Source organism: Topomyia yanbarensis, chromosome 2, assembly GCF_030247195.1.
Source record: "Topomyia yanbarensis strain Yona2022 chromosome 2, ASM3024719v1, whole genome shotgun sequence".
NCBI lineage: Eukaryota > Metazoa > Arthropoda > Insecta > Diptera > Culicidae > Topomyia > Topomyia yanbarensis.
Window position 1 is genome coordinate 96,030,850 of NC_080671.1, and position 26,783 is coordinate 96,057,632.

Sequence of the window (26,783 nt, forward strand, 5' to 3'; positions counted from 1 at the left end):
CCGATTTGACGGTTTTCTCGCAGTGATCGCATGCACTTGTCATAATGCCGATTTTCTACCCGGTCTAGATCCGACTTTTCGTTTTCGTCTCACTGTGCGCCAAGTTGTAATGTGGAAAATACTTTCCTCTACCCGCGTGCAGGTGACGAAGTGAGCGCGTGATTTTTTGTGGGTAATTAAACACAGGCCCGGTGATGTAAACCAGGCCCGTAGCCAGGATTTTGTTTCGGGAGGGGCTTAAAAATTATTGCATAAATGTTTTAATTCTGATGACTTGAGATAGTCACTGGAAACTGAACGTAATTATGAAAAGTTCTCAGTGGAAACAATTCCAAAACTAAGACAATAGACACTAAAAAACCCTAAAAATATGTTGTCTGTTACAAGAAAGGCTATAGTGCATCGACGAATTAAATTTGATTATTATTATTTACAAGTTAGAAATTTTTCTAATTACAAAAATGAATATGACACATGGAAGAGAACACATCGCACTTACATCTAATTTGCCTAAGAGAGTTTCTTTTAGAGTTGTCTGTTTTTAAATTACAGCAAATTATCCGTTTCCTGTGTAACTTTTGCAAAACTTTTTGTCAATTCGTTAAACAAATATGTTGACGCTAATCTGCTCAGCAATTGATTTGTTTTGGAATAAAAATAATTAGCTCTTGATTTTTTCATCAAGATTGGAAGAGATGTATGACTTCTTGAAGTTGTAATGTTTGTATGATTACAAGTTGTTTTACCACTATTTGGGAAAAGTTTCAATTAAAGTTGTTGTACCTAATGTATCAAAGCTGTACAGATAACGAAGACGAAATGAGAAGATCAGAGCGCAATTCCAAAAGCACTCATGTTGAGTGTATAGAAAAGACAGAAGAGTGATCTTGAGTCGATTTCGATTGGTTGATTTTTTTCCTCTCTTTTCTCTCTTATTTAAGATTATATCTCTCATTTTATTCCATGATGAGGAAAAACAGAACGAAAAACTGTCACATACTGAAGACATGAAATCGAAACACTTATCCCATTTTATTGGCTTATAGATTCAATCAGTCCCAACATTTTAGTCGCTCTTCGTGATAGCCTATTGTTTTTCCACTTTTTGACCCGTCCACTTTTAAAATAATTTTCTTTTACACGTCTGTTGCAGATATCACGGATTAACGTATTAACAATTTATTAGTACGGAACGAATTCCTCGTAAAAATGAAATGAAGCGTCAATAAAAATGATATTGCGTTAAAATGACGCGATATAAAAACTGTCTTCTCGGCTGAATCGCTCTCAGACAAATTGAAATACTTTTTGAATAGAAAAGTACGGAGTACAGAGTGCCCAATATTCAATGACCTAATACAAAAATTCAAAATTGTGTGGAATTCAAAAACTTATCATTTAAAAATAACAAACGGGGTCGTGGGTCTTTTATATTTTTTCCTTGTTAACAATAAAAATAATATAACGAGCTTAAAGCATATCTCGCGCAAGCGCTTAGCCATTTCCTTTGGAAACCTGTTTACGAGGCGAAGAAATATTTTGTTCCTCACCAACTATGTCTTGGAGGGGGGGGGGGGGGGGGGGGGGTAAGTTGTTCATTTCTATCTCGCTATTGTACATTTCCATGTTATCATTGTAGTTGCTGCCTTTATGTTCGCGAATATCTGATTTTTTCTTGCTTCTCACCCTCAATAATTGATTTTCCGATTGGATTCCATTTCTCCCAAATGTGACATTAATCTGCAAGTAAACGGTATCCGATCTTGTAGGGAAACATTGATTTTCTCATCGTCCATATATACAGGGTGTTTGGTTCATGGTTAAGAACCTCTCGAAAGATGATTGAAGGTCATATTTGGAGAAAAAAATCGTTCTACACACATCATCAAATCTCAACCGTTACTAAGTTATTGAACTTTGTTGTCTTCAAATAGCTCTAATTCATAACATATACTTTGTATTTCAAATCTTTTAGAACCATTGGATAGGTGAGAAAATTTCCCATCGAAAAATGTCCTCAATTGTTTCAGCTAATGAGCTTAAATAACCTTTTCACAGTAATTTATTTAAAATTTAACAATTTTGATCGATTTTTCGTTCATTTCGCTAAAATCTTAATAGTTAACATCACCATTTTAATAATTCAAACTGTTAGACTTGAAGAGTTGCATAATTTGTTCTTTGACATGATACACTTATCTTGTCTTGTTTTCAAGTGTTTGGGTTATTGAACTTGGATATTTTTATCTCATATTCACTAATACATACATAAATTCATTTCTTTTTTTTCGAAAGCCAGGACCTTGCAGTTAAGTGAATTTAGTATTTTTTAGAAGTTAATGAGTTTAAAGTTAGTGTTATTATTAGCATTTTCCTTATTTTCTTAAAAAAGTAAATAATAAATATCACCATTATTGTCATGGAATTAATGCATCTCAGCAAGTTCTACAATTCTTTCTTTGACTCCATTCAATTATCTCTGTTAGTTTCGAAGCAAAATCATTTTTATCTCCTCGTTTCATATGCAAAAACAACGATTTCGAACCCACCCCAAGTAACAATTCAAGTTTTATAGTACGCTACAAGAGCAGTCTAAGCTTTATGAGTTGTTATAAAACTACCTTAAAACCTAAAGTGTTACTAGGGCCTACATTTGTGATGAGGTCATGCTGTGTTAACTATTAAATTGCAGCGAAATGAAATGCGATAGGGATAAAGTGTCGAATAACAAGTTATAGAAAATGTTAAGGGGCACCAAATAAACAATAGTGACGATTAATTTAGTTGATTAATGACTAGAATAATTACAAAACTCAAAAAACGGAAATTTTGTGTAATTTTACTAGTAAAAAGTCATTTAGTACACTTAACTAAAAGATATCTGTACATACATCGAAGGGAAATTTTCTCAGCTTTCCAATGAAGCCCTGGTAATAGCGATATAAAGCATATTTTAAAGATTAGAGTCTTTTAAGAACTTGCAAGTCGATTACAGGAAAAGTTTAGAAGTGGAATTACAAGGAAACGAGAAGAGATTGGTATATCATGTTGAAGATCAAATTATGAATCGTCCTCAAACTCAACTTTTAAATAATAGATTGAAGCAATTTCAATCATATTTCATTATTTTGAGAAAATTAACAAAAACCTCATCAAAAACACTAACTTTTAACTACTATACAACTAAAGGAAATTAAAACTTATTTCCTGAAAGATATGAGAACACCATTCAATGAAAATTTTTTCACCTTTCCAATAGAACTAAAAGATTTAAAATACGAGGTATACTTTTCGCGTTATAGGTATTTTAAGATAAATAAGTTTTTTTACACAAAAAGTTCAAAAATACAGAGTTATACGGTTGAGATTTGACGGTATGTGTAGAACGCTTTTTTCTCCAAATATGACAGTAAATAACCCCTCGAGAGATTCTTAACCATGAACCAAACACCCTGTAGAAGGATCCTTATTATAGCATTGTCACACACAACCGTGTGTTTTAAGTTGTTTGAAATGAATGCTTTCGTCTAGACTAATTTGTTGAGCGCTAAATGCCTGACATGGTAGAACTCGATGAAGGCGGTTTCCGAAAGTCTAACCTCCATTTACAACTTCAGAAAATGTTCCACATTATGAATGCTCGGTCCTATGCGAATCATCAATAATTTTATAATCACCGTATTTGGCTGGAGCACCACTTCTTGCTTCTGCTACTCACTGATCTCGACAGATTACTACAGCAAAAATTATAGTAACAATATCTTTTATTCTTCAAACCCACAATATAAAAGTTACTATTTTTGTCTTTCGCTTCGCACTGGCTCGAGCAAAACCATAAAGCACACTGAATTTCGTGACCATTGCCTGTGGTGGTTAGAAATAGCCTTCTCCAACTTTTTCTCAATAATCTGTTCAAACCAAATGAGCAACAAATTTTGTTAAAAGTCGTCGGTTTTTTAAATTCAATTTTGAAAAATTTCGGGAGGGGCTTTAGCCCCCTAGCCCCCCCTCTGGCTACGTGCCTGATGTAAACAATCTCGATCTTCACTGGATTTTTCACGACACAAAAACAAAATTTGCAGAAAACACTTTAAAACTTCACAATATCAAGGGCGCAAACAAAATTTAGAATCAACTAATACGATAAACGATGATTAAACGGCATAAATCACGTCAAATATTTAAAAAATAACTGGAGCGATCAACACAAACAACTAATCGATGAAAATAGACAGAACCAAAAGAAGATACCAAACACGTTGGCTTATATGTCAAATAGTCTAAATAAATGTTTGTTTACAATAATGCTCACCTAACAGTGACAAAATAGCTTTCGATTTGTTACGACTTACTTGTTACGAACTACTACGCGGACTGACACTTTCACTGCGGTTTACGGTACGCAGAACACTAGAGCATTTGGGTCGTTTTCTGCGGTCTCCAGGAGAATTTCACTGAGTGGACTATCTTCCCTCAATACGTGGTCTCTAGGCAAATTTATAAAAACAAACTAAATAGCGGACTAAATAAACCACAAGGACATCACAATTTTATATAAAACAGCTTAATTAGACAAGACCTTACATTCATTTAAACAACAAAACAAAAATACTTGTGCATAGCAAACTTTTATTCCACTACTTTAATCTGGGAATGTTTGCGGCCGGGACGAACGGTGGTCGACATGCTGCTTCCAACTGCTGAATTTCCGGGGACTGGGTGATGACTGGCAAGTACAGGAACCGTTGGTAATATTTTCCAACCGGGAACACAAACTCTGTTGCGGCGGCAACTCGGCCAGGTAACGAATGGCCTGCGTTTCAGATAATGGTACGGGAGTGGTACACACACTATCGAGCGGGGTTTACGCAAAGTATCTGGCCTCAGTCTATACATCGCCTTGTTTTTGCAATGACGTCACACTACTTCACATGACTGGGCTGTGGCAAAAACAAACCACACTATTACCTCCACTCGATTCTTTCACTTTGGATCTAGCAGATCCCACAAACTTTTTCAAAACGGAACGTGCAAAACGAAGGTCCCAGTATAACGAAGGGACGACGCTGCCGCGGGTCTACACTCTTCCGGACCTGATTTCACTATCTGATCTCGATTTCGACGCGGGAAGCCCTTTTTATTTTCCCGCGCCCCCGGAAACAATCTCCACTCTCGATTGATGACCTCTTCTCGTATACAGCGTAGCAGGGGAAAACGTTGTTTACAAACATGTATGGGTTGGTGCCCCGATAAAAGGTTTATCTTAATTTTTAGATCATATTAGTTGCATGCATAACCTTTACATTGTATAATTTTACTTTTGACGAAATAAACAAATGAACAAGAAAATGTATATAAACTATCTGACATATAATATAAACAATTGAGTAAATAAATAATGTAAATAAATCAATATGGAATACATAAATAAATAACAAGCAACTAAATAAATAAATAAATAAATAAATGAATAAATAAATAAATAAATAAATAAATAAATAAATAAATAAATAAATAAATAAATAAATAAATAAATAAATAAATAAATAAATAAATAAATAAATAAATAAATAAATAAATAAATAAATAAATGAATAAATACTGCCGGGCACCAACCGAAGACTACTAAACATGAAATAAACATCCTTCAAACATGTAAACACGGAAGTCGTGACATTTATTTCACATTTGAACATTTACTGACAATATTTACAAATATAACAAAATTTCTAGGAGTCTATATTGAGCTGGCCCAGTGACCACGGATTTATTGTGACCAACGAAACACAGGTCACATATTGTTACCATGTTTTAATTGCCGCAAGGTTCTACTGTATCGATTTTGTTGGCTATTTTCGGCAAATTTTGAGACTAAGAGAAACGAAAGCAATGAAATTGAAAGACGGATAGGTATTCTAGAGCGAATCAGTTATAAACTTAGAACGGAAAACTAGAACTAGGCAGGCTCATATGGGCATGATCGAAAGGAAAATGTGAAGAATTCTTTGCCTTATGCAGAGTAGGAGTTGGGCGTTGCACCCAAGTCTACCGCATGGTCTATGGTAGAACATAACTCATCATCATGTTTTACCGCCGACGCCGGCGTCGGCGGTAAAACATGATGATGAGTTATGTTCTACCATAGACCATGCGGTAGACTTGGGTGCAACGCCCAACTCCTACTCTGCATAAGGCAAAGAATTCTTCACATTTTCCTTTCGATCATGCCCATATGAGCCTGCCTAGTTCTAGTTTTCCGTTCTAAGTTTATAACTGATTCGCTCTAGAATACCTATCCGTCTTTCAATTTCATTGCTTTCGTTTCTCTTAGTCTCAAAATTTGCCGAAAATAGCCAACAAAATCGATACAACAGGTCACATATTATAACTTTTGTTGTAAACACACTAATTTTAATTATGTTAAACGTTGTAAATATAATGCTGGTTACAAATTAACATTTTTTTGTATTTCTTTTATAGAGGTTTTAACATTACGGTCATTTGCCTCTTTTTTGGGTTAGACAAACTCTAACTTTTGGGTTGAAATCAGAATACAGATAAAATGCGTACAAGGTTTACCAACTACGCTATACACTGAAAAAATGAAATTTTTTTCAATGTTATAAATTATTTCATTAACATTTAGCTTTTATGAATCCGAATCAATCTCGTCTTCGTCTTCAAAAGCGAGTAACAAACGGAAAAATATTTTTTTTTTTTTGCAGAATGGCATCGACGAATATCGTTATAGCCTGTTCTAGTAAGTGTTTGTGTACATTATGGGGTTGTATAACAGCAATCGCATTTTTTTAAATCTGTCGCTTTTGATGGACTTTCAGTGACGTCCTTGATAATGCCGGCAAGCACTGTATTTGCGGCAGCTCGTTGACTCATTTGTGCAGCATAGCTCAACTCATCGAATGGTTGGTATTTTCTCTAAGATGAGCTCTTCTTCGCTTACTTCTCTCGCATGATTAGCAAAACTGCTTTGAAGTACGACCTGCAGTTGAACATTCAGTTCAAGTAGATAACTCGATAGTTGCGTTCAACTAAACCTTGTTCGCATCGACAAACCGTTCCTTATGGTTATAGCGATTTGCCTACTTGCATTTAACCTACCTTAAGCAGCTTAATTAATATTTAAGCACTTTATAGGAATCCACAAGACACTTGAGGGTACCCCTGCGCTTTTCCTCTACAAACAATAACTTGATATCTATTGAACGGAAGAATCATTGTTCTACTAGCCCAAAAAGATAATCTTTTGAAAATTCTCGGTAATCTTTTTCAGTATCAGAAAGAACAAATTTAATGTTTTAGGACCTAGGTTCAAGAAAAACAGCAATTTAGAAAATCCGATAAACACAATTTAAAGACTTCCAAACTTCAAAACAACCATCAACTTCAATGCGTGAGTTTTTCGTTTTAGATATGATTTGATTTGAAAATCCCTAAACGTTCCAAACATATTACATTTTTTGCTTAGAGAGGTTTACAACGTAAACAAAAATGCTTTTTGCCAAATTCGATGAGTAAAAAACCTGTTTTAATCCACCTAGTGGTGCAATTGTGCCTTTCTCATTTGTCCAAACTACGATTCTATGGCTTGTTATGTTTAATACAATGATGGAAATGTGTATTACATATTCAGTACGATTTGCACGTACATGCAATGGATCGACATCCAAGATCTTGAGATACTATGTGTCGACACTGAAACATCGCTTGAAACCAGCGGCAGATCAAAGAGAAGGATTCGGGGGGTCCGGACCCTGCCGAAAATTTTCAACTTGTTACGAAATTTTAAACTAGTTTTAATTTTAAAGTAGCAACCCCTCATTGCATACTCCTACCTAAGCCTTTATAGGCCGGGATTAGGTTGACGATTTGTAAAGTGATTGCATAACCTTTCTACATGAGAAAGGCAAAAATATGCCAAAGTCCAAAAAAGTCAATTTTCGTCAAAAAATTTTTTTTCGGGATTTCATAAAATCTCAACGTTTAATGCATTTTAAAGAATTTGCTGTGTGGTCGCACTTTTCAACCCGTAACTCCGGAACCGGAAGTCCTATCAATAAAAAATTCAATAGCAGCCAATGGGAAGGTTGTACCTTTCATTTGAGACTAAGTTTGTGCAAGTCGGTCCAGCCATCTCTGAGAAACAGAGGTGACATTTTTTTCCACATACACACATACATACACACAGACATTTTCCGATCTCGACGAACTGAGTTGATGATAAATGACGTTTACAGTTTGTCTCTAGCTGGTCAGCATCGGTTTTTATGAGCATTTGATTTTTGTTGTATTATAAACTATATTAATAGCCTCTAAGCAGGATTGGAATTAATAAATATTTCAATATATGTCAAATAAGTGGCTATCAATGCTGTATATTTGAGTGCTGAATTGAGTGGCGTACTCGTGTACTAGGTACTAGGACTCGTTGTCAAATTGTGAGCTTGAATAATAAAGAAAAGTAAAATTTTTAACGTTCACGATCACATTCATTCGAAACTGCCAAATTTCGAGGTAAAGTAACATTGAAGAATTTCAAAACGTAAAACTGTTCATTTTCTCATGAAATAATTTTGTCGGTTAATCCTCCTAGAAGTAATGATAGAGAATTTACTATGCAAGCAAATTTGGGTCGAGACTTAATGTCTCCAGTAAAGTTTACAAAAATGCTATTTCAAACAACTTAGTGGAAGACATGAATATCCCACATATTTAGAGTTTCAAAATATAGTAGTAGAAAACCTTTACAAGACGTTATTCTAATATTGCTGTATTTGATAAATCTCTTCTGCGTTTAATAAACAATATATTCACATTGCATTCAAGGTATGAGTTTCCGAAGCTTACAAAAAAGATATATTTAAAAAAACTGGCTTTAATTTTCCCAAATATTATAAGGACTAGGGGTTTGCCCAGAAACACAAAGAGTGTTTCCGTTTTTTTGAGCTAGCATCAACTCGGCGCTGGCTTAGTCCTGTCACTAAGTTAGTGTCGGATTCTGATGAGATGAAGTCGAAACGCAAATTCCATAACTAATCTAGTTAAAAGTTTTGTGTTCTCAACTCGCAATGATTATTTTAAACATTTTTCTCCTTAGTGCAGAAAAAATAGTTTTTACCTAAATTTTTCTTCATTAAGGATAAATATAGCATGTTCATTTATATCTCGATATGCTGCATTAATTAAGCCTTCATATTTTGAACAAACTTGTTTAAAATGACATTATCAACAACTTTTCTAAAGGCACCAAGTCTCTTACTATTTTTGTAGAGTTAATTCTCCATAATTACCTCTATTAGTCACTAAAATTTTATATCAGAGTTTGCGCTGTTTTATATTGGAAAACCTCTCGAAGTTGTCAAACCTTCAAAGACAAATATTATTAAATTAGGTGATCTTGAACGTTGAAAATTTTTTTGAACATTTATCCCACTTCAAAAAATCGCAATCTTTGACTTCATTGACATATTATACAAGAAAACAATCTATAGAGGTTTGAAAACTGTTCCATGTTGATTCTTCTTGTTTGTTGACTGGAATGACATCTGTTAGACCACTTATGTATCTAAATTTTCAGTAATTTATCAAACTTATATCAAATTTTAGCATTTTTCGAAAAATTTACGATTTTTATCAAAACCCCCCTAAACCAAATTTCTGGCTACGCCACTGTAAACACCTTTCATTCGACCCGCAACCGATAAAAATCGGTGCAGCATTTCAAAAGTTATGAATTTTTAAAAATTTAACTATAAAAAAATCGCGATTTTTTGCACCAGTCTAACGTGGAAATTCTGAGAGATTGCATAACTTTTTTTCATGGATTTGTTGCATATACAGGGTGTTTGGTTCATGATTAAGAATCTCTCGAAAGGTGATTGACTGTCATATTTGGAGAAAAAATCGTTCTACAAATACCATCTAATCTCAACCGTTATAGAGTTATTGAACTTTTTGTGTAAAAAAACTTGTTTATCTTAAAACATCTCTCACTCAAAAAGTATACCTCGTATTTTAAATCTTTTAGTTTCATTGGAAAAATAAGAAAATTTTCTATTGAATGGTGTTCTCGTATATTTTAGTTAATTAGTTTTAATTACCTTTTGGTTGTAAAGTAGTTAAAAGCTAGTGTTTTTGATGAGGTTTTTGTTTATTTTCTCAAAATGATGAATTATGAATATAGCAATATCTATTATCCAAAAGTTGGGTTTGAGAACGATTCATAATTTGTTCTTCAATACAATATTTCTATCTCTTCTCGTTTCCTTGTAATTTCATTTCTAAACTTTTCCTGTAATTGACTTGCAAGTTCTTAAAAGAGTCTAATCTAAAAAATATGCTTTATATCGCCATTACCAGGACTTCATTGAAAAGCTGAGAAAATTTCCTTTCGATTTACGTACAGATATCTTTTAGTTAAGTGTACTAAATGACTTTTTACTAGGAAAATAACTCAAAATTTGCGTTTTTTGGAGTGTTTTGTAATTATTCTAATTATTAATCAACTAAATTTATCGTTACTATTGTTCATTTGGTGCCGCATAATATTCTCTACAAATTGTTTTTTGACACTTTATTCCTATCGCTTTTCATTTCGCTGCAATTTAATAGTTACACAGTGTGACCTCATCACAAATGTAGTGGGTTCGACATCGTTATTTTTGCATATGAAACGAAAAGATAAAAATGATTTTGCTTCGAAACTAAAAGAGTTAATTGAATGGAGAATTCTTCCTTTGAGAATTGTAGAACTTGCTGAGATGCAATAATTCCAAGATAATAATGGTGAAGTTTATTATTTACTATTTTAAGAAAATAACGAAAATGCTAATAATAACACTAACTTTAAATTAATTAACTTCTAAAGGAATACTAAATTCATTTAACTGAAAGGTATTAATACATTTTTCTCTGCAAAATGTTCTTGACTTTCAAATAAAAATAAGAAAAGGTACAATAAGTGCCATACGTGTTCAATAAGAGCTAGTATTAGTAAATATGAGATAAAAATATCCAAGTTCAATAACCCAAACACATAAAAACAAGACAAGATACGTGTATCATATCAAAGAACTAATCATACAACTCTTCAAGACTAACAATTTGAATTATTAAAATGGTGATGTTAACTATTAAGATTTTCGCGACCTGAACGAAAAATCGATCAAAATTGTTCAATTTGAAATAAATTACTGTGAAAAGATTACTTAAGCTCATTAGCAGAAACATGTGAGGACATCTTTCAGTGGAAAATTTTCTCATCTATCCAATGGATCTAAAAGATTTGAAATACAAAGTATATTTTTTGAGTTAGATCTATTTTAAGACAACTAAGTTTTTAACACACAAAGTTCAATAACTTAGTAACGGTTGGGATTTCATAGCATGTGTAGAACGATTTTTTTCTCCAAATATGACGGTCAGTCATCCCTCGAGAGGTTCTTAACCATGAACCAAACACCCTGTAAATATATACAGATATTATCCTAAATCGATGAAATGAGTCGAATGTTACACGACAAGCAGCCCTCTGGGCCGGGTTTAGCTTGCCGACTGTTAGAGTGATTCTATATGAGAAAAGCAAAAAGAATAGAACTTTGGTAAAAGCTGGTCAATAATTTAAGCAACATCTCGGCCGATCAAAAACATATCTTCCCACCTATCCATTTCCGGCTATACCACAAAGCGGTGACATCATTCCAAAAACGACGCAATACCGCAAACGTTTTTGTTTCAGTATCAAACGCTAAAAAGTTACATTTTCCAACACATAAAAAGACCATCATACATACCAATTCGACGTCGTGTAAAGTTATAAACACACGTAAAACTAAATCTTTTAAAACGCCGTTTTATGTAAGGATAAGGGGACCTAAATTGGCATAGCCTTTTCTATGTGTGTATTTTCTATTCATTCGATTCATTCAACTCACTCCTTGCATCAAGAGCAATCTTTCGCAGAACGAACGAACTGGCTCAAAACAACACACCTTCTTAGCGATGGTTCTAGCTAGTACACGACCGACGCCATATATATACTTTTATACAAATTGCGCCCGAGAGTGCTGAAACAAGACGTCCAACAACTCATTCGACAGCTTGCAGCGCTTATCCCACTATGGTGCGCTGGGTGGTGGGATACAGTGTACACCACCCACCCTCCCAGCTTAGCTCTAGTAATCCAATTTATTCTAAAACTGCAGTAAAGCAACGCCGGGTGCTTGACTGCAGGTTCGGATAGCCCCAACCCCGACTACTCGTTACTGACTGATGCCAACGCGGATGGCGTTTCGTTTTCATCTCGCTGGCGCTGGCGCTGGTTAGAAAGTAAACTATGCACTGGTGGCTGAGAGGAGGGGTTGCGGGTATGTCTGTTACTATAGTAAAAGATATGTGTTTCCAGTAAATGCTGGGTAATCATGCTTACTGGTTTCCAGCGAGAGATGCTGCGATGATGAAAATTGCTACTATCTACAGTATCAATTTATTCTTGGTCTTCTGGGTGCTGCAGCTTGCTTTATCTAGAAGATATCGTTTACTACTTTGCTGCATAAATTGGAAATAGGACGGAGGGCTGGTGTGCATTTAATTTAATCCAATTTATTCAAATTCCTTTCCCTGATCAACTGATGCTAGCGACTTGGGCTAAAGCAAACGTCCTCCTCAATCAGCGTCACCAGAACAAAATCAAACATCTTCCAATCAAAATCGCATTGCGCAAATCTGCTGTCGTCAAACCAATAGCCAAATGAATTCTTCTTATATTTTCTGCACCGTCAAAGAAAAACGACGTGGATTCAATCAAAAATTCTCGGCAAAAATAATTCGGGCTGTGTTCGTTGCTCGTTCAGCATAAGAAAAGTGCAACGTTTTGGGTTTTATATTCACCGCGAGTCGCGGTTATGCTGATCAAACTGAAATGAGACGTGGTACAGTAATTGATTATGTATATACCAAGCGATGCCAGCGAGCATATTAAATCAGTCACCAGCACTGGCCAGATGGCTGGGATACTATACAGACTGCTCTACCGGAATTCGTTGAGAAGCCAAGTAGAAGCGCAGACAAGCAGAACAGAGTGATGAACGGTACTAGAGAAAGATTTTTCCCACAGTCTCCATCAAGTCACGCTCTGGTTATCTATAGGGAATAAAGAAGGAAACTGTTGCTGGAGGCTATAAATTTTCCTTTGAAAAGTGATGATTTTTTAAAGTCATCAACCATAAAAGAGACTATTCTATTACCCATTCGAGAACATAATCCCCATAGTGCTCGGCATGAAACAAATGTAAATTGTTCGATTGCAACGCAATTGGATGCAATTTGATTCCACATCTGGTGCATGTGGTTATCGTCCGTATCGCAGCAATAGGTACCAATCGAATGTCGGTTTATCTTTGCATTATGGAGCATCATGTGGAATGAGATGCGAAGAGAATGCCATTCAATTAGATGCTACGGCTTTCCCGTGAACGAGAGATCCGAGTCCCAAATTCGATTAGCTTCGCCAAGCTGTTTACACTGCGAGCATTCGAATAAATTGGATCGGTGTTGGTGTTGGCATTTATTTAGCGAACCCGGCCACTGACTCGTGCCACATCTTTACTGCTACTTCATGTTGAAAACCACTTCATTTAGTCTCAGTGGAATCACTTTTCCAATCACTACTGCCGCAGCACACTTCAACGACTCTCGTTAGTCGAACTGAAACATTAAACCACTCCAGACAAGATATTGAATAAACAACAGTATTGATCTTACTCCAGACGTTGAACGTGAATCGATGTTGTATCATGATATATAGATTTATGCCACATGGGCACACAGACTATTATCACGGTGTGTTCAAAACTGTTATTAGCAAACAAATTTAAAAACATCCCATTAGGAGAATCGAAAGCTAGGACGATATGAGGCGCTAACATTCATGCATTGTTCGAGCATCATAACAAAACCATAAATGTCACCCGGCAGTCGAAAGATAATGTATTCCAACAATTCCTCCGGTAATTTGAAATTGTTTCAAAAAGAGAATAGTCATTAGCGATAAGACATCTTTTATTCGCGAATCATACAACTGGAATGAATGATATAGTATTCAAATGCTGAAAATCAGATTGATACTATGTTTTGATTAAATACAGTTTTGTAGACACGCTGTAATCCTAGGATAGGTGCAATAATTTGTTTCTGAACTAGTTTCCGATAGGCACAACAAAATCCCAACTCGAGACATCAGAAAAGCCAATGCAGCATCGTACATTAGAAATACGACCGTGTCGATTCTAGTCTACTGCTTTTCCAGGCACTCCTCGTAATTTTCATGCCTCATAAACACTGATAGGCTTCGTCCAAAGGGTTTTTTTTTTCTATATTCCAGCGATACTTTGTGCCATTCACTGTTGTGGCGCTGCGTACCATATGAGCCGTGAAGATGATTCGAAGACCATGTGAGATGTACCGTACCGAAATTGGATTTTCAGTTAGGCCGCAGAATGGAAGCAGATTCAGCAAATAATCGTGGTGGTGTTCTGCTTTCTGTGTCCAACATGTGACACGTTCGCTGATTCGGTCTGACTGGCAAATCCACTTCGTAACAACACTATATATAAAGCAATCGTATTGAAATTCGAATGGAATTTTTCTAAAAAACCTAACCTAAAAGCAGGCCCGACGAGAGGGGGGGTCAGGGGGGCAACTACCCTGGGGCCCGGGTCTGTTTTGGGGGCCCGCATTTTTAACTGAATTAAATTTATTTTAATTTAATTGTTGAAGTTTATTGTTTCTGTCGACACTGCAAATATATTATATAACTACGTTCCAATCGTTCCAATGGTTTTCTGAAGTACGTGAACGTAACCCAATTAAATTCATTTAACAGTGCAATTGAACCATTCTGGTTTCATTTATCGCAAGTGTTTGTCAAAGTGTACAGTATGAAGTTGTATACAATTTATCATATTCTTAGCTAACTGTTACTAATAAAAGTTGGATATTTTCGGAATGGGGTTGACGAGTAAATGACGAAAATCTATGAATGAAGCGATTTTGAAAACCAAGATGGCGAATTCTAGTTAAGACATCTCTATAAGGGATCATCCATAAATGACGTAGCATTATATGGGGGAGGGGGAGTATTGTATTTTGTGATGATGTGTGACGACAGGGAGGTAGTGGGTCAGGTCATGCGACGTAGCTTTTTTAAAGCGGAATAACTAACATCGTTTTTTATTTTTTTTAATTTTACGTTGACAAGGGGGGGGGGAATTACCGTCAAGCTACGTAATCCTAAATCGTTTTGGAGATACGTCAATGAGCAGCGGAAAGAAACCGGCTTACCTTCTACAATGTTTTTGAATGGTGAAGTTGGGCATGATTCACAAGCCATATGCAAATTGTTCGCCTCTAAATTTGCGAGTGTGTTCGTCAGTGAGACTCTGTCCTCGCAGCAGATTGACGTTGCAGCTAGCGGCGTGGCCCAACTCGAACGGTCAGTGAGTGAGATTCATGTGGAGCACTCGGATATTGTATCAGCAGCATCCAAGCTTAAAGCATCGTCATCTCCTGGGCCAGATGGTGTCCCTGCTGTGTTTTTGAAAAAGTGTATATCTGGTTTGGTGGAACCTCTCTGTCAACTATTCAAAATGTCACTGACAACCGCGATTTTTCCTCAATTGTGGAAAGCAGCTTTCATCTTTCCTGTCCACAAAAAAGGTGATAAGAGAAACATTGACAATTATCGAGGAATTTCTGCGCTCTGTGCCATTTCCAAGCTCGTTGAGTTAGTCGTGGTGGAGTCAGTGTTTTTTCACTGTAAGGAATATATTTCTAAAGACCAACACGGATTCATGCCGAATCGATCTACGTCGACGAATCTACTATCTCTAACCTCTTTTGTGTCCGAAGGGTTTGATGCGAATCAACAAACTGATGTTATATATACTGACTTATCTGCAGCTTTCGACAAAATCAATCACGATATCGCAGTCGCTAAATTGGAAAAACTTGGCTTCAGTGGATCACTCCTGCGATGGTTTCAATCCTATCTCGTTGGCCGTCAACTCAGTGTGAACATAGGTGATGCATACTCCAAACTGTTCTCCGCAACGACTGGTATTCCGCAAGGAAGCCATCTCGGACCATTAATATTCACTCTCTATTTCAACGATGTAAACTATCAGCTGAAAGGACCACGGTTGTCGTATGCAGATGATCTAAAAATTTTCAACAGAATTAGGAGCCGATCGGACGCACAATATTTGCAGCAGCAATTCGACACTTTCAGCAGATGGTGTGAAAACAACCGAATGATTCTGAATCCGGCGAAATGTTCTGTGATATCGTTCACCAGAAAAAAAGATCCCATTGAGTTTGAATATAACTTGTCTGGAGCTCTTGTTTCCCGGGTGAGCTGCGTTAAGGATCTTGGAGTGCTGTTAGATTCGAAACTTACATTTAAGAATCACATTTCGTATGTTGTTGGTAAAGCATCGCGAAGCCTGGGCTTCATTTTCCGTACGGCTAAATCCTTTACAGACATTTACTGTCTCAAAAGCCTATACTGCTCTTTAGTGCGCTCTACGCTGGAGTATTGTTCGGCGGTCTGGTACCCGAATTACATGAACAGCAGCGATCGAATTGAAGGCGTTCAACGAAAATTTATACGGTATGCTCTTCGACGCCTGCCTTGGCGCGATCCTGTTCGTCTACCAAGCTACGAGAGTCGGTGTCAACTCATCCAGCTCGATACTCTCCAGCATCGTAGAGAAACTGCAAGAGCCTTATTCATCTCTGATCTTCTGTCAGGACGCATCGATTCTCCAGATTTACTAGAGCGAGTTAATATCCAAGCAAGGTCCAGAACGTTACGCGGAAACGTTCTTCTGAGAGTGCCGTTTCGACGAACTATTCAAACAGCTAATGCCGCTATCACGGGACTACAACGCCTCATCAATCGTGTGTCGCACTTGTTCGACTTTCATTTGTCTCGAATATCATTGAGAAATCGATTCCTGCAGTTTTTTAGATGTAATTAGTTTAAGTTTCCATCATTGGGGCCGAGTACGGCCTGTTGATGTGCGTGATAAATAAATAAATAAATAAATAAATAAATAAATAATTACCAGGGGGTGGTACTTAGAGGTTTGTGTAGAGATATAGGTATATTGATTTGTGATGCGGATGATATGATTATAGAAAACTTTTCTCAACCAGAAGACGCTATATTGGCCTTCAAAAGGGCATCGCTTATCTATTCGTCAAACCTTCTTAAAAATACCCTCATAGTTTATACAGATATTGTTCGAAATAGCTCCAAAGTACCATTTCTATCATCTACTCGTCAAGCCCGTTTCAAAAATTCCCAAATTGTTGGGGTTATCGAGATTATTGTTCAATCGGAAGTCTCCATCCTGGATTTCAAAAGGTATTAAATTTCCATTTTCATCATGTACTTGTCAAGCCCGTTCCGGAAATACCCATATTGTTAGGGTAATCGATAATGTTACTCAACCAACGAATTTTAATAAGAATGTGAAGTGAACTTTTTTTACGATCTTAATCCCAAAAAACGAACTACACTCTGTCCAATAAATTCTCATACAAAATGAAACCCAAATTATTCTGTATTGGTAAGTCAATTTTTTGTTGAAATTTTTTATACTGTGATGCTATATAATACTGATCATTTACAGCATATATTTTGGAATGACACCGCCTTTTAATTTCTTCACCAGCTTCAGACGTTTCTCAAAACCATCACAAGCGGCACGCACGGCTTCCATCGGCGTTTCGTCCCAAATCCGTTGAATTACGCTTTTGAATTGGGTTATATTGGACACTTTGTATTCGTTGATCTTCGACAACATGTATGACCACACAAAATAGTCCAAGGGATTAAGATCCGGAGAGCTGGGAGGCCATTCGTCCTTCGCTAAAAAGTCGTTCAAATTGTTCCGACACCAGCTCTGAACGACATTCGCTGTGTGGGAAGGCGCTCCGTCCTGCTGAAACACATAATGGTCATTTCCAAACACTGTTTGCACATTTGGCTTTACGACTTTCTCTAAAACTTCAGTTTTATAATACACAGCGTTAATTTTAACGCCTCTATCGATGAAAACAAGCAGAAATTTGCCACGCTTGCAAATTGCTCCCCAAACCATCACTGCACCGGCGCTTTGGAATCGAGGAATGTTCCTGTCACTATCTGACACATTCCTGGAAGTGACAGCCCACAATCGGTCATTTTGGACATTGTGAGATTGCTGCAGGACAAATAATTTTTCATCAGAAAATATAAATTCTTCCCCAGCGTGCCGTGATAGGATAGCACTTGCTCTTTCAAGTCTTTTTTCCTTGGAAGCTTCCGAAACTCCGTGTACTTTACGTTTCTTGAAAGCTTGCAGTCTCAGGTCGAGTTTTAAAATATTGTGCATCGATGATTTCGACATATTCAGATCAGCAGCCATTTTACGAACAGAGCGCTGAGATTTTCGCCTAATCCGTTCCTTCACGACTTTAACCACTTGTCCAGTCCTTACCGAACGAGGACGGCCGGATCTTTTTCTGTCATCCAATGAGCAAGTGTCACGGTATCTTTGGATGGTCCGGTAAACATAATCGCGCTTTACTCCTTTAAACTTTTGAAAATAGCGCCCGGGCGCTCACCAGCCAAATTTTTTTTTATCACCACGGCACGGAATTCCTTCATCGTCGGTAGAAAATGTAAACTGAATGAAAGAATGTATGTTATCATGTCAGTAATAGTACAAACATAATACAACATGTCACCAATACATAGCTAATATATGTGTTGTGCGTACACGACAACAATGCCTTTGAAGAAGTGTATGAGAATTTATTGGACACGGTGTAATTCAATTTACGAACCTTTGGCTTGGTTCGTAAATGGAGGTTCCAGTGTACACATTTGATGCAGAAAAATATGGGAATTTAACTAGATACTTATTCTATCCATTAGTTTCCACCAAAAGTCGAAACTCTTTCTCTCACAACTCTCTGTCTCAGTCTTTCTAACAGCAGACTTCGCTGTTGGATCACAGTCATCGCATTCAGAATGTTTTCTCTCTGAATGTCAGCGCAAATGTAACATGATTCCAAAACCGATTTTACCATGTTCAGAAACCAATAAAGAAAATTCATTCAGGTCATAGTGACAACTGCAATAGCTGCATCCAGTTCCTCAAAATCAACAACATGTACCAACAACAAGAAACAAGGTAGCATCAGTAACGCGAAATTTCACATTCAGTTGCCTATTTCTGAATAATTTGCTGAATTCAACATTCAGTTCCAATGCTTCCCTCATTAATTCACTGCCAAACTGACCGAAGCATTCATTTGTTATTATGTGGACAGTTTGTAGGCAGTTTTTTTACATTTTCGAGCATAACTGAACTGCATAATCTTTATCTGGTGCACTTTTGCTTGATGATCTCAGAGCTAGTATAGAAACAAAATTCAGTTTGCTCCTGAAACCGAATATATGCGTTGTACCGAAAAAGCGAAGAACGAGGGAAACAAACAAACCTTCGATTCATCGCGGCGGGCATGAATTGAATTTTGTTTCTCTTTCAAGCTCACAAAGGGATGTCAATTTTTCTACGCTCGGATTCTGGGCAGCATTAACGATGGTAGCATTAACGTGCGTCAAGGGAGCATGAACGATGGTGATATGGACTGTAAGGCAATGCCGCAAAAAAGGTTTCCAATCGCAATGGCAAATCGGACGCAAGTAATTCTAATGGCCAGCCACAAATATTCCTTTATTATTTTTATTTTTTCCATCTATTACTTATTTAAAATACTGACGACTCTGTTAAGCTAACGCATTGAATTGTGTCAAATAAACAATATTCATAAAAAATAGTTTAATTGAAACGGTTGCATCCGTATAGTTTCTCTAATCGATATTGAAATAAGAAGTCATATATGGTAGGGCCCGTCAGTACTTCAAACCCTGGGGCCCGGTGCGGCTCTCGACGGCCCTGCCTAAAAGTAATTGTGCAAACTAAGGTAAACAATACGGTCAGATCTACTACTGCACTGATTCTTTGACTTATTCATAATAAGATTTATACTATATTCACATTAGCGCTGATATCATGTGATAAAGCGAGATGATATGGATATCACGTCAAAGTGTTCACATTTATGCGAGATGATATTGTTTGACATTTGAATTGACAACTCAATTGTCATCCATGTCATACTGAATTGTATTCTTAAAATTGTAAAAATGAGCCATCCAACGGAAGGAATAATTGCATCGAACGTTTTATTGAATGCTGATATAATTAATACTGTGAATAAAGTGCTTTTGGGCGTGTTACATGTAAACGAATACGACAAAGTGAGTATCTTGATGCTATGGCGAAAAAAAACATCGTGTTGTTGAATTAAATAAGAGATTCCCATGGGACACGCAAAATATGGACAAGAGCCCACAAAAGGTTTTGAGTTTACTACATGTTTGTATTATGTTGTTCGTTTTCAGAAAAGAGCTAGCAAATTTTGGGAATAAGATGTACAAAACAATGGGAATCGTTTCCGGCTTTCGCCGAACGTGTAGAACGTGAATAACACTGTTGTCGGAGATTGAGGCGATTGAAAATTTTGAGAGCAACAATGTCCAGGCCCAGGTATTCAATCAAGCACATTTCGTTCGCGGTACTCCCAGACATGAAGCTGTTCGGTCGCTGGAGCAGCGATGATACCCACATTTCGGACATTTCCGTATCGGATTATATCTCAGTGAAGGAGAAGCACGCCAAGTATCTTTCCCATTCGGCTGATCGGCACGCTGCTAATCGGATCCATAAGACACAGTGTTCAATTGTTGAGAGTATCACCAATTCGTTGATGATGAAGGGTCACAACAACGGCAAAAAAACTGAAAGCTGTCCGAATCGAAATAATCCATCTGCTAACCAAGGAAAACCCGCTGCAAATTGCGGTGCAGTCCATAATCAACTTTGGATCACGTAAATATTCGACCCGTATTGGTCATGCCGGTACTGTGCGTCGTCAGGCCGTTGATGTTTCCACACTGCGTCGCGTGAACTAGGCTATCTGGCTTCCGTGCGCCGGTGCTCGTGAGGCTGCATTTCGCGAAATATAGACTATTGTCGAATGCTTGGCTGATGAGTTGAATAATGCTACCGAGGGTTCGTCCGACTGGTACCAAATCACGAAGAAGATATTCTTCCGATATTCTCGTCGTTTACGACGTGTTTCTGCTCGCGTAAATTTAATAACCCTCAAAATTAACAATATTCACAACAATGGTTCTGTTGTGCGCTAAAATGAATAAAAAGGCAATTCTTTTAGAAGTTTTAAACTTTTGAATATACGAATTACAGAGGTGGGTAAGAAAACCAACCGGTACGTACGTTCACTGGTATGGTTCCCAAAATCTCAAGACGTGTAAACGAGCGATGCATATCGTATTCGGTTTGGATTTCGTTCACACGGTAAATGAAAGAAAAACCTCCACCGAGTCTCAGTTTCTAAAACCAAACCGAGCCACTCAGCACCGTTTACATGTGTGTACAAATTTCAACTTGTGTTGATGTATTCTCAGCAGCGGTATCGGTTTGGCTTTAGAAAACCGAGCGATGGTTTTTTCTGTACACGGTGCTTCGGTTGAAAAAAGTAGCCGTAAATTCGTCTACAGTGCTGCCGAATAGACAACTGAATTGAGTTCAATTAGTTGTTGAGAGTAAATGGGACAATATCGAAATGGCTGGTTCTGAGCAGTTGTTAAAAGTTCAACAATTGATGTTTGTTTCAATGCTGAACCATGAAATGTAGATATGTTTGATTTGGCAAAGTTGCCTAGAGCATACAAATTGATATTAATGTCAAAATGTTTAAATTGAAATTAAATAAAACAATGAAATCAGCGATGTCAATAAAATAACAAAAACAATACAATCAATTAAATTAATGAATCATCATTTTATCTATCCTTGCACAGAGGAAATTGCGTGTATGTGTGTGTTATTCACATATGGTAAGCAACTCAGACGCAAGTGTGAGGAAACTCACGAATAGGTCCTTATTTACTGAGTGCTGGCAATTTCTTGAGCGTTTTTTCAAAAAGACATATCTGCAATGAGTTACTCTCTTTGTTTACTTTCTCTTTCGATTTTTACGGCGTCACTATAACACTTTTTCCTTATTTTACAGTACAGATCGAAAGACGATGGTTTTAACCAGCATATTATGCAAAGAGTTGAGGGATAAATGTTAAAGCGACCGAATTATTAACAGAAGAGAAAGTAAACAAAGAGAGTAACTAATTGCAGATATGTCTTTTTGAAAAAACGCTCAAGATTTCTGCTATTTTTACTGTTACTGTACATTGTTTTGAAACATCTAGAAGGTTTGGTCGCGAAGATTCGAGTTTAGAGTAGACTACCACTAAATTATTCAATTACAAAAAAAAAACTTAATTCATTGAGAACAGCAACCAACTAACGAATAGCAAAAACACTGTCATTTCGTAGACCGCCGGTAAAAACTAAGTTTCTTTAAGGAATGAATATTTCCGGCGATACCAGTCGATGTGTGTATGTAAATCTACTGCAGAACAATATAATTTTTAAAAAATGTTGTACAAAAATTTTAATATAAAAAAAATTGTCCACATTGCGTCCAATCACGAAGTTGTCTGTCTCATTACAACAAAGCATATAAATCGACCTTCAATCATTAATGTGAATATTGGTCCACAATGTAACCATGCTAGTTGTTAAATCATCATGAATAGGCCACCATTTTTAATTTCTAATTTACGACACAATTCAAGTTTCGTTTCCTTGGAAATATATGCCTATATAAATATGCATGCTTTTAAATGCTAAATCGTTGTGAAAATAACACCATATTGGGATGTAAAATGACAACGAATAAAATTTTTTAATTTCTTCACAACTTTTCGATATCAAAAATACCCTTTTTTGATGATATTTTTTACCATTAAAACGTTATTGAATACCAGTAGTATTGAATATAGCTCGCCATTTCAGATTTTAAATGACGGCAGGCATCAATTTGCGATCTTTTGACATATTTCTTATATTTAAAATGTCCACGTCGCGTGATTCTAGATGACAGAATATCTTGAATATACCGTCATCTTACATTTTGATCTGCTATCATAGATATAACTATAGCGGAGGCTATTAAATTTCCTTTTACCTGCGATTTTTGGGCAGTTTCCCATACCAAACATACCCATATTGCAAACTTCCTGATGATATCAGGAAAATGTCGCAATATTGAGTTAAGGAACGCCATTTATGATCACGAACATAATTTATTTGAACAGAAATATGTCTGAAGATATTTTTTTCAATTACCGAAAAAATACCTTATATTATACCCAAAAGAAATTTGTTTAGAATTTGTAATAAAAATACTAGCAGCACTAGTATAGCCGATAAACATCAACCCGAATACACAACCGCAACACAACCGAAGTTTGGTTTCGTTATTCTCTTGTTTCCTTCCCACACTCGTGCACCGGTAAACGAAAATGAAAACCAAATCGCGGTGCTGTGTAAACGAAACTCGGTTCGTGTCTCGTATAAACACAACCAGCGATAAGACCGCACACAATGTAAAGGAAACATAAACACTTGTGGAAATTTGGTTTACTGTACCGGTACTCAACCGGTATTTTCCCACCTCTAATACGAATATTAAAAAATACGATTTAGGATTGTTGCCATCAAGTACCCTAGTATCCATAAGCATTAAGCAATGCACAATATTAGCTATACATTTGCACCAATGTTGTATTGAAACTCCATCATAGGATTAACAATGCAATAAAGCTCAATATTAGCATCATTAACGCATACATGCACAGCCGAAATATGTGTAGCATTATCGCTTCCCCTGTATACGTATATAAAGCTGATATAAGGCGCACATGCTTTAGGGATCTTTAAAGCATGTGTGCTTTACATGTGCATTTAGTGCCACTATATTGCAATAATAAAGCCGATATAATGCTATTACAATGCTATGGGTTTATTCGTTATGCAACTTCTCTTGAAGATTATATTCGGCATATTTCGTTTCACTCGAACATATGCAATAAAACCTAGACAGCAAAAGCTGAGCACTTGCCGTGAGGGATAAGGCAAGGTACCTCTGTTCGAGAATTGCTAATTTTCTAAGTTAATTTTCAAAAAACATTATTCATATCGTGTGAGAACGATATATCATTGTAAATGTCAAATAACCATCGAAAATCACAAGAATTGATCCATATAAGATATTAGCAATTTATTGTATTTAAGCCTGGCCTCTATGGCAGCGACTTCTGTACACTATTGTTCATATCCAATACAATTTTGAATTTAACTCTTGGCTACACCAATTCACTGGGTTCGGCTAACCCAATGGCGTTACCTAAGAGAAAAGCCTGTTGTTCTTTTTACTCTTCTTAATTTTCTCGACTGGGCCCTGTCGCAAATCTTAAGACAAAAGGCGTTCATCGTTGCCAAATTCCATTTTAGTATTCTTAACAATTGCTGAAAATAATTGTAGCTCAAAGATCGCACCTCAACCCAGAAATTACAATGCTTGCTGCATTAAAGTTTAATTTTTATTCATTTCTCTCTTAACAATATATCATCGTTCTGGACTTTTATTCCTTTTGCATTAAATGATATGTATGAAAAGTAGCCAGAACATGTTCAGCAACACTGTTTTCCATCCCGTTTGTAAATATTATGAACGATCTTGATTGGCGAAACGATCAATCAGAAGCTGGTTCAATATTACTCTAGTTCGCGGGTCTGGATCTTTAATGATCAATCAAAGCAGCTTTTACCACATTGGCCACCTATGCGGTTTATGATGCTTCCGGGAACTCGCCAAGTTCCTAAGCTAATATCACACCTATTCCCCAGCGAATTCTCTACCGATTCTTACAAACTTAATTTCAAATAAAAGATACAGTACTACCATTTACTGCTGCTGAATTTCATTCGGTTCTGACTCTTTGTTCCGTTGTTACAGGTTTGTTAGTAAGGTTACACTGGAATTTCCCATACAATTCGGTACAATTGTAATACCTCAGAGGCTAAAAACTATTGAAATGGTCAACAAATTATTTCGATTCGCACGTCTAGATCACTGATTGTCAATCAAACATTCTTTGAATACATTGTATACTATCGACTATTCCAAAAGTCCCGGATTCCGGGCATATTCCACTATTAAAGTCACATCGGTTCTTCGGTAATGACTGAATCGATTTTCTCAAACCAAGTCTCAAATGAAAGGCAAAATATGCAGTCGAGTGTAGCGTCGAAACCCCCCCCCCTTGCCTTTATACTTGCCTCCTTTATCACTCCCCTCCCTTTTGGACCACCATCACACCTTCATTAACCCCATATACCGAAATAAGATGAAGGATTTTTGACACATCCTCCACTCCTTCTCTACTAACCCCTCACCCTCTCCACTTCCAAACCCATTCCCATTCCCCTAACATTTCAAAATATAATCACATGAAGATAACATTGAACTCAACCTGTATAAGCTAACTAAATATTATACTTTTTCGTTCAAAGTAAGTCGGCGTTTACTTTCGTGGTAATCGTGGGATATGTGCTAATTAAAATAAGAATGTAATAGACATTTCCATAATTTTACTGCTAATGAATTATAGTTTGGATAAATGCGAAAGGTACAATCGCACCACTAGGTGGATTAAAACAGGTTTTTATATTCTTCAACCAACGCCTGTGTAGATAGCTGTATTCGAAAACATTGGATACATAATTTGGGACCCCAAAAGTCCGATCTTCATCAAACATTCTGAAAATGTAGTACTACTATATAATTACGTTCCGACATCATTGCTTTATTAGACATCCTCTTCCAACTCAAATGTACGCACGCTTGTCTTGACTCCTTTCATCAGAACATTATTGGTTCCGTACCATTCTAAGACAGTCCGGGTGTAGTGAAAGACCTCAAATTCTACTAAAACATTCTCGGGTTATTTTGAGACCTCAAAAAGAGCAGAAGTCACTTTTGGGGATATGTCCGTTGACGGTCTCATATGTGATCATGGTGTATCATTTTACCACAACCGCAGATCGCATACGAAAAAAGAATGTTTGTGAAATTTTTACAGCTTCTTCATTGACTTTCTGCCCAGCATCCTTGTACGAGTGTTAACACGATTTGCTGCTTATCGCTCCGGTTCGTTGCCTTAAGAAATGTGTATACTTTGTAATGTTTCAATGCCTTATTAACAAAAACTTGAATCGAAATGCTGGATCGACGCTTGAATTGGTTTAATACCATCCTGTCCTTGCAGTGCCACTACCAACGACTAATGCTTTTTGGATATCTTATCGAAATGTACAATTCCAAACTTCTACTGATCCAATTTTGCACACACACAGTTGCAAACAATTCAGATCTACTAGTTAATGCATGATTTTGTGTTCACTTAATTGCGGGACCCTTAAAATCCCGGGGTTCTGGCCTAGTCTAGTGTGCCCATGTGTATAGACGGTACTTATAGCACAGAGAACAGACATATAAGCTAGAACAAACTTTCCCGAAAAACTTGCGTAAACATTTAAATGAAAATACGTTGAAAATCACCATCGCATTCAGGTTCGCATGCGTGATTTACCGTTGTATCCAAGTTTGCGTACAAGTCCCGTATAGCGATTGCTGGCTGATCGAAGCGCCGACCAGTGGCA

At 36.7% G+C, this 26,783-nt stretch overlaps 1 protein-coding gene and 1 pseudogene across 1 annotated transcript in view; both read left to right on the top strand.

Moving 5' to 3' along the window:
• LOC131678889 (inactive dipeptidyl peptidase 10) overlaps window positions 1-26,783 on the top strand; it is a 565,731-nt gene that overhangs the window by 165,257 nt on the left and 373,691 nt on the right. The gene's annotated exons all lie outside the window — the stretch shown is intronic.
• Window positions 20,722-21,106, top strand: LOC131678891 (small ribosomal subunit protein uS7A-like; annotated as a pseudogene).